Here is a 10297-nt window from a genome sequence, read left to right as displayed (position 1 = left end):
TTGGTTTGCACACATTCATAAAAAAAAAATCCCCAATACAAGATAAATTACAACAAGTCTTTTACATAGAAATAGAAAGAGTGTGTACTGAAGAGGTCAGATACCCATGGAGAGGGGGGCTTATAGTGAAACTGCACCACTTTCAACTTAAAAAAAAAATTGATTTAACCTTTATTTAACCAGGTAAGCCGATTGAGAATAAATTCTCATTGCAACAACGACCTGGCCAAGACAAAGGCATAAAACGTGCGAGACAGCATAGAGTAACACACTAAATACGCAAAAATATAAACATACAAAATACAACAGAGTCTACAAAAAAATATGGATCAAATATATATATATACTGAGTGTAGTACAGAATCTTTGTACTGAGTTTGTGCAAATGGAATAGTGCAGATGTAAAACAAATATGACAACAGTGCAGGTAAGATTGTGCCACTAAGCAACTAAGAGAAGTCTGACATTTGTTGTTGAGCTCTGTGACCGATAAGACGTGAAGGATCTGTTCTGATTCGATGTTTCGTCAAACAACAACAAGGCAGATGTACTGTTTTTGAAGTCCTGTGTAAAGTGTACTGACCTGTAGTATGTATGCATGGATCTGTTTGTGAAGGAACACATGTTGGCCGTATTTGCACTGGACCAGTAAGAGCTGCTGTACTGGGTCATAACGTCACGTTGCTCCAAGTGTTTGGAGATTTATATGTAGATGCTTCAATAACAGGAGGAAAACTATTTTAAAATGAAGAATGTAAAGAAAAAGAAAACACTATAAAATGCAATGAACACAAACACACCAAAACATGCACAGTAAGAAACATTCTCAGTTTTTTTTCTTTCTTTCTTGAAACACTGAAATGGCCCATTTTCATTTTGGTCATTCATCAACAAAAATACTCAGTGTGTGTAGTGCAGGTAAGTTACTGAAAGTACATGTGATTCCACTTGCTTTTAACCCTCGTGTTGTCTCCCCATTAACCGTTTTTTTAAAAAGTTTTAGTCGTCTTTTTCAACACTTTTGTCGCTTTTCCCAATATTTTTATGACTTTTTTCGAAGATTTTTTGTAACATTGTCCCCGTTTTGGTCACCTATTTAAAAAGTTTGATTTACCGATGCTTTTGTCTGTTTTTTTCTGCGCTTTTTTTATTTAATTGTTGATGTTTTTGAAGCTTTTTCAGACATTTCTTGTCCCTTTTTTTTAACACTCGTCTATCAAATTTTTTTCAAATGCTATAATATTTAATAAAACACCCAAATTCAATGAAAGTGGTGAATGCTCATTTATTTTACGTTTATTTTTTTTTGACAATTTGGTTGAGAGAAACCCACATTTCTGATATAGAAACTTTTTGAAAACGGGTCAAAGTTTACCCATTTTCCAAAAAGTAAAAAAAAAAAAAAAAAAGAAGAAGAAGAAGTAACGTGGATGGTTCCTTACAAAGCTCTTCATAATTAAAATATATGATCAGTCCACTACTTTTATTGCATTTGGGTGATTTATTCAATTGTATAGCATTTGAAAAAATAATGTATAAAAGAACGTTGAAAAAAGGTTCAAAAACTTGGGGGCAAAAAGAAAAATGTCAAAAGCGCAGAAGAAATCGACAGAAACTTCGGAAGAAGTGACAAAATCATCGGGAAAAGCAACACAGTTGTCGAAAAAATCTTTGCATTTTGACCCAGAATACCTAAACGTTGCAGTAGACAGGAAAACAACACAAGTATTAAAGCTGTAGTGCATAGTTTATGTCTCCCCCATGAGGAATTCTAAGTAATGACAACAAAACTGTTGGCTCGTCCACATGATACAAACCTTCTGTGATGGCGCACTGCCCACAAACTGTTCACAAATTGCTCCAAACAGCTCTATTGTAGTCCAGCCTTTACTTCGGTGACGAACGTGCGTCACTTTGTAACACAGGTTATAATGCTCGCCTAGCTGCCAGCATGGCATGCCCTCATACTCTGCTTCTGACTGGCTAGTAGTCCTTACCTAGGTACTGTCAGGGAACGCCCTCATACTCTGCTTCTGACTGGCTAGTAGTCCTTACCTAGGTACTGTCAGGGCACGCCTTCATACTCTGCTTCTGACTGGCTAGTAGTCCTTACCTAGGTACTGTCAGGGCACGCCCTCATACTCTGCTTCTGACTGGCTAGTAGTCCTTACCTAGGTACTGTCAGGGCACGCCCTCATACTCTGCTTCTGACTGGCTAGTAGTCCTTACCTAGGAACTGTCAGGGCACACCCTCATACTCTGCTTCTGACTGGCTAGTAGTCCTTACCTAGGTACTGTCAGGGAACGCCCTCATACTTTACGCATGTGCGACTCCCAACAAAGATGGAACAGAAGTGAGATGTCTCACTCTATAGCTAAAACAGAGAGCTCAACACACAGGGTGAAAAGAGGAGCTGCAGCAGTGTGCAGTGTACAACAAAAATATGGTGTTTTTTGAAAATGTATCCATGTAAACCTATTTAGGTACAACCTCTAAATACAATTATGAACCTGAAAATGAGCATACTAGGAGCACTTTTATTACCTTTGTAGCAATTCATTTGGCAATGGCTTGAATGTAACGGACGTTCATTATTATCAAAAAGTTGTGCACTAAATCTTTAAGTTTAAATATCTGTAATCATTGTGCCCCTGACCAAATCACCAACACCCAGCTCCCCATAGAAGACTGTGGTTGTACCATAGACTCATATTAACAGTCTATGGATCATACTCAGCAGCTCTCACATCTGGAAACAACAATGTGTTGATTTTAGTCCACCGGCAGTGTTGGAGGGTAACACGTTGACAAAGCTACATTTTGCTTGCCTAGCTCCGCCCTCCTACGTACTTCCATTAAGTTAAAATTTTCCTTCAGTACTCCGTCTGGGTTTGTGGTATATTCGCGTGTTTTCTCCTGCCAAATCTTTCTTTATTCTTTATTCACAATACCACTTGAAACATTACAATAATAATCTTACCGGTCCAATCAGCGAACAGAGGGAGTGGCTGAGAACAATGACGTTGAGGTCGTGCGCTAGTTTGAGTTGTAGTTCCGTAATGGCGGCGGAGAAAGATGCGAGCGAAGCGAAGTTAAAGCCTGAGCAAGAACAATCTTTGCTGAGTTGTGTTGGTGGCCATGATGTCGTGGCCCTCCTCCCCACGGGGTTCGGGAACAGTTTGATTTTCCAGCTTGCTCCGTTAGTGGTGAAGGAGTTGGCTAAGGCTCACGCTAGCGATGCTAAGCCGACGTCACGACCAAACTTTAGCGATTGGGAGTTAACGCTTGTCAATGGAGAGTGGCCAGACTCTGTACAAATTAAATGTACCAGAGTCTGGTAGGACCAGGCTAGTGTACCAGAGTCTGGTAGGACCAGGCTAATGTACCAGAGTCTGGTAGGACCAGGCTAATGGACCAGAGTCTGGTAGGACCAGGCTAATGGACCATAGTCTGGTAGGACCAGGCTAACATTTTGCCACAGTTTTTGAGGAACAAATGTCCACTGGAGGTGCTAAAGAGAAGCACTGTAATGTCACATCATGTTACCATTAAATGGTCTGTATTTGGACTCAACTAAGATGATGAATTTAAATGGCCATAACTCACATATTTTGCACAATTCATCCTTTCTTTCCAAGCTTTAATATTCTCAGGAGTTTGGTATTATACAGAAGTCTGCATGATCACATTTTCTACTAACAGACAGTCTTGTATGAAGTACTTGAAAGTAATACTTGAGTAAAAGTACAAGTATCTTACCAAAAAATGACTCTGGTAGAAGTTAAAGTCGCCTTTTAGAATATTACTTGAGTAAAAGTCTTACAGTATCTGATATTTACTGTAATGGTAGTTAGCCTTTAAGTATCAAAAGTAAGTTTCTGAAATTAAATGTACTTAATTATTATTATTATTATTAAGTAAAAGTAAATAAAAACTTTGATTCTGAACTTTATTGGGGCTTCCTCTTAGTAAAGTATAATATTCAGGGTTTCCACATCATTCTTTAACATCAAATTCAAACAACAGAATTACATTGTTTTTCACTCCAACATGCAAAAACATTTCTTGCAAGTTACGAGTAATGAAGATGCTTAGGGGAAATGTAGTGGAGTAAAAGTATGCATTTTATTTTGGAAATGTTGTGTAGTAAAAGTAAAAGTTTCAAGAAATATAAATCCAGACAGAATACCAGCTGAGATCAGTTGCATTGTTTTTTTAATTAGGGAAGCAGTTTTCAGATTACATTATGTGCTTACATAATTGCAAAAGGGTTCTCCAATGTTTTCTCAGTTAGCCTTTCAAAATGACATTTTCAGATTAGTAAACAGAATGTGCCTTTGGAACATTGGATGAATGGTTGCTGATAATGGGCAATATATATATTGCATTACAGATCAGCCACTTCTTTCTACAACAGTCAGAACCCTTTTGCAATTATATAAGCACATAATGTAATCTTAAAACTGCTGCTCTGATGAAAAAAACAATGCAGTTGATCTCAGCTGGTATTCTGTATGTAATGGAGTGGAATGGATATTTCTAAGTGACCGGTCAAAACTACCGGTCAAAAGTTACTTGTTGCAGTTTATTCCTCTCATATTTTATGATTTATTAGTATAGACAGAGAAATGTTTGTCACATCAGCTGTCTTGTTGTGTTCAGATATTATTATAAAAAGGTTGATGAAGACCAAAGACACTCTCCTCGCTACATGGCATTCAGTTCTGTCTGTCTGACACACATTGAAGCTTCCTCAACGAGAGGGGCAACTCATGCACCCTCCATGTCAACCACACCTGTCCACACGGACCAATCAGAAGCCAGAATCAGTACACACCACGGACACATGTCAGACTCACACACACACAGGGTTCATCGAGACAAAGAGGACTTGTTTTTGCAGAGCTATAGCATCTGATCTTGTGTGAATATTTCTGTGTTTAACCCAAATACAAATTCAAAGCAGTTGTTATTGTTGACTTTCACTTTAACCTGTCCAGACAAGTAAAAACCTGGTTATAATAATATATATAATAATGTAACCAGGTTTTTCTGAGTGAAGAGACTCTCTCCAGCTACGTACATGGAATATGTAACATTAACGATTCTCATTCGGGTGAACTGAACCCTTTCTACATGTCATGAATTTAATAATGTAGGCCTATACTTTATCAATCCCTTAAGGGGAAATGTGCTTACATATGTAACAACACAGTAAAAAAATTGAATTTCCCCTTGATATATATATATATATATATATTTACAGTATATTCGTACACACACAGGGTGAAATACACCAACGCATTCTCCTGAACGGGTTTGTATGATATTGTACGAAACGTTATCCACACTGAAACGAATGATATCATATGAAAACTAGGAGACCGCCGGCTGATCACGTGACATCAGCTACAGAGCTCCATGGTCCTCAGTCCAACAGGGCAATACATTTTTATACCCCCACCTCCATTATCATTCCCGCTAATGACGAACATTTGAAAAATTTGGGGACTTTATTGTGCACCCTTTTTCCCCAGAAATCTAGGTTTCATCTTTGACCCAGCATTCAAATTTGACAAACACATTAGTTCTGTTGTCAAATGTAGCTACAGTATATATATATATATATATATATATATATATATATATATATATATATATATATATATATATATATGAGAGAGAGAGAGCAAGAGAGAGAGAGAGAGAGAGAGAGAGAGAGAGAGAGAGAGAGAGAGAGAGAGGAAGAATAAAAAACAGCCAGAAAAGTGATGTGGATTGTCGTTTTCTTGTTTCCTGCTGCAGGTCCATTTGCATTTCTCTGGTAATTTTCCACAAAGTGTAAAAAAAAAAAAAAAAAGTGTCTGTCTGTTATCTGTGTGTTGTCATCACAGGGTGGAGTTGGGTTGTTCTGGGGAAGGAGGGGGGTGGAGTGGGGGGTTGGGGGGGAAGGAGCGTCTGTGTTTACAGCCAACTTAACCCCTTGACCTCCAGTTTTCCATTTATATTTCCCAACAGCTTTTATACCTTTAAGGTTTCACAATCATCTTATGGTACTAAAGGAGTTACTTTATGGAACAGCTGCAGTGAAGAGATAAAATCATGTACAACATTGAGCAATTTTAAGAGACTATTTCAAATGAATATATTGAATGGATACGAAAAGGACTCGAGGTGATACTGACTGTATGATTCCTGGGCTTACATACTAAATGTAAGCCCAGGATGTAAATGTTTGGATGGGTTATTATTCAGTTTGATATAGGTAGACGGAAACGAAGAAGATAGATGGAAAAGAAAAAATAATGTGTAAATGTGTGTGTGTGTGTGTGTGTGTGTGTGTGTGTGTGTGTGTATATATATGTATGCATCCTTGTCTATGTGTATGTATGTGTTTATACGAATGTAGGTAGGTAGATATATACGGTACATGTATGTGTATGTAAACATGTACAAATAAGTGAAGCATCAAATTGTTTTGTATTTAACTAAATGATAAAAATAGAAAAAGGGGGTGGGACCAGAAAACTTTTTTTTTTTTTTTTTTTTACTTTTTCCTACTCCTTTTTGAACATTGGAATTTCTTATTTGAATCACTTATAATAATTTTGGAAAATTGTGCTGAGATGTACATGTTCTTATTTATTGGTTATTTCAATTTCATTATATATATATTATTTTTTTTTGTTTTTTACTAAATAAACTACAAACTAAACTAAACTTTATCTGACTGTATATACACCCACACATACACACACATATAAACACTGATATAACCTTTAAATATAATTATGAATCTGAAAATGAGCATAATAGGAGCACTTTAAAACTTTTAATATGTCCTGTAAGTACTTTTTATAATGTAGGACATTTTATAACTTTGTTTAGAAAGGTTTGTATTACTTGGTTGGCCCACATCATTGTCACTTGTCCCTATAAATGACACAGAAGAACTCAGCTCAGTAAATCTACAAGTACTTTCAGTATCAGCTGACTGCCATCTCGCAGTGAAAATGGCCATCATGGCACACTGGTTTTATTGATTCAGTGTGTTTCGTTCTCCTCTTGTGTGTGTGTGTGTGTGTGTGTGTGTATGTGTGTGTTTTCCCTCCAGGTGCTCTGGTTTAGCTATTATATGTTAAGTACACAGCACTGTGGAGATAGGTCTGGCAATGCAAGACTATAGCCGTTGGTAAGTATTAAACGCGAGCGAGCTTTCAGGAAATCCAAGGCCGACGATAGCTAGGGGCAGGGGTGGTCTCAGCCCACCCAATCAAAAGTTAAGAACATGTGTTAGCCACTTAAAAAAATGGCACAAAAAATAACAGTACTGTTTCTAACTTCTGATTGGGTGGGCAGCCTCTACAGCCCGCCTCCAAAGTCTACAACTGATCCACCTCTCTTCTCTGGTGTCCAGGCAGAAACACACAGAGATGTCCCATTCTTCTTTTCCTAAACCCAACTGTCCCATTCTTCTTTTCCTAAACCCAACTGTCCCGTTCTTCTTTTCCTAAACCCAACTGTCCCATTCTTCTTTACCTAAACCCAACTGTCCCATTCTTCTTTACCTAAACCCAACTGTCCCGTTCTTCTTTTCCTAAACCCAACTGTCCCGTTCTTCTTTTCCTAAACCCAACTGTCCCATTCTTCTTTTCCTAAACCCAACTGTCCCGTTCTTCTTTTCCTAAACCCCATTCTTCTTTTCCTTCCCAACTTTTTCTTTTCTAAACCCAACTGTCCTGTTCTTCTTTACCTAAACCCAACTGTCCCGTTCTTCTTTTCCTAAACCCAACTGTCCCGTTCTTCTTTACCTAAACCCAACTGTCCCATTCTTCTTTTCCTAAACCCAACTGTCCCGTTCTTCTTTACCTAAACCCAACTGTCCCATTCTTCTTTTCCTAAACCCAACTGTCCTGTTCTTCTTTTCCTAAACCCAACTGTCCCGTTCTTCTTTACCTAAACCCAACTGTCCCATTCTTCTTTTCCTAAACCCAACTGTCCTGTTCTTCTTTACCTAAACCCAACTGTCCCATTCTTCTTTACCTAAACCCAACTGTCCCATTCTTCTTTTCCTAAACCCAACTGTCCTGTTCTTCTTTACCTAAACCCAACTGTCCCGTTCTTTTCCTAAACCCAACTGTCCCGTTCTTCTTTACCTAAACCCAACTGTCCCATTCTTTGTTACCTAAACCCAACCGTCCCGTAGCGAGTAGTATGAAAGCCCAAAAATCTGCATAGGGAGGTTGGTTGGGGGTGCGGATGGGTCAAACAACACAGGACTTTCACCCAGGAGCCCAGGGTTTTTGTCCTGTGTGTCACGTTTCCTAAACTCAACCGTCCTGTTCTTCTTTTCCTAAACTCAACCGTCCCCTTCTTCCCACATGTCATGGAAATGTAAGCCCACCCACGACCTTTTCCACGACCTAACTGCGTCAAAAGTGATGCCAATAGTCCCGGCCAAGCGTGCTTAGAAAAAGCGCGTTACAGCAGAATTTACAAATTTACAAGAAATATACATTAACAATTGAAGAAAGGGAAGGAATAGTGTTAGATAGATTAAACAGATTTAAGATTTAAATATAAATAAAATGCAAGGTAGTTCAGTGCAATGGTAATATTAATAACAATATTGTAATTGTAAGGTTGAAATCAGGGCTGTAGTACTCAAGTCCGGTCTTGGACTAGAGTCCGGACTCAAGGCGTTTTTTCTATGGTCTCGGACTTGTCTCGGACTCGCTGGTATTTGGCCTTGGACTTGTCTTAGTCTCTGCCACTGGTCTTGCCAAATATGGCTTTTTATTATGTTTATAATAATATTGGAAGGAAAGTGAAACACTGGCCACCTGATAACCAATCACACACTAGATTATCTTCATACGCCCTGCATCTGCGTGCCCTGCTAACGTTATTGCCATTCATTTTCATCATTGATTCAGAGATGACATCAAATGAGAAAAGTTGATCTGCAGCAGAATACATACTTACTTGAAAAGAAAAACAGAATGCCTGAGAGCCCTACTGCATTATAGTCCATTATGTTTTTATACTTTAAATTGTCATCTGTGTTTTCCTTTACATAAATATAGACATTTCCAGCATAAATCGGTGCACAAAGATTAACCAAGTGCTTGTACTCAAAGATTTTAAGAGTGGGAGGACACCCAGACCTTGCACTTCATGGTATGTGACCCCCACGAATGTCGAAACAAAATCTGTTTCTGGGTTGCCATGCCAGCTGTCAGTAATCCAAATCTATGTGCAATCTTAGAAGGGATTTGAACTGGCAACTGTTGAACTGCCAGTCTGCTTTTCTAACCTCAGTAATCCCGACACCAGGAATGAAGTTGGCAGTGTTTAATATATTAAGGGGGTCAAAAGCAGAGGACAAATGTCCCCACAGGGATTAATATTAAAGCTTTGCTTAACTGAAAAAAAAAAACACAGACTCTTTAGTGGAAAAATCCTTTTTCTAGTCCACCTCAAACAAGATTTTTTTTTTATATATGTCTTCCTCTTGTTGCGGTTTTAATACATTAGCTGGTATTATTGCAAAAAGTAATGTCTCTTCCTGATGCTCTGTCACTGACTGGTATATGTCAAATATTAGCCAGGAATTCCCCCAGGAACAAATTAAACTGACACAGACAAAAGGACAACAGAGCAAACAAAAAGAGCAAAACAACTTTATAAAGAATTGTCTTGAAAACAGGGTCAAATTGGAGCCAATGACAACATAAGGAATCATGTAGCCTACTGCACATCTCAACAGTCAACAACAAACTGATTAGAGAGTTAGACCTTGTTTAAGCCATAAAGCTCCTATGTTCAATTCTACATAAAAAACATTTTAAATCGCAAGAAATCACATCTTTATTTTTCACTGTCCCAAGTTTGCACAGGTAGACACAATTCTTGTTTTCCGTGCATGTTTTGAGCCCCTTTTACCTCCTTTGTGGAGTGAGTTGTCTTTCATATTCCAGGCCTATGTGCAGATGCACTAGACTTTTAAGTTGTGACATATATATGAAATAATAGGCTACATTTACATCATAAAAAGCCCCTAAAACATTTGTTTTGCATTGCCAGACCTTCCTCCACAGCGCTCACTAAAACGTTTATACTGACTCTGATAGGTAAACTGTAGGATCCTTCATGAAGATAGTATGTAAACTTTCATGGAAATAGCATACAAACGTTATAGTGGAGCCGGGCTCAGTCAGGGAGGGGTTAATGTTTAACTGTACAGTCTGTATTTTTCTGCTCAGCTCTCCACCTCATGGCTCATTTCCATGACTG

The sequence above is a fragment of the Perca flavescens genome, chromosome 10 (assembly GCF_004354835.1).
Source record: "Perca flavescens isolate YP-PL-M2 chromosome 10, PFLA_1.0, whole genome shotgun sequence".
Taxonomy (NCBI): Eukaryota; Metazoa; Chordata; class Actinopteri; order Perciformes; family Percidae; genus Perca; species Perca flavescens.
Note: the sequence above shows the minus strand (reverse complement) of the source record.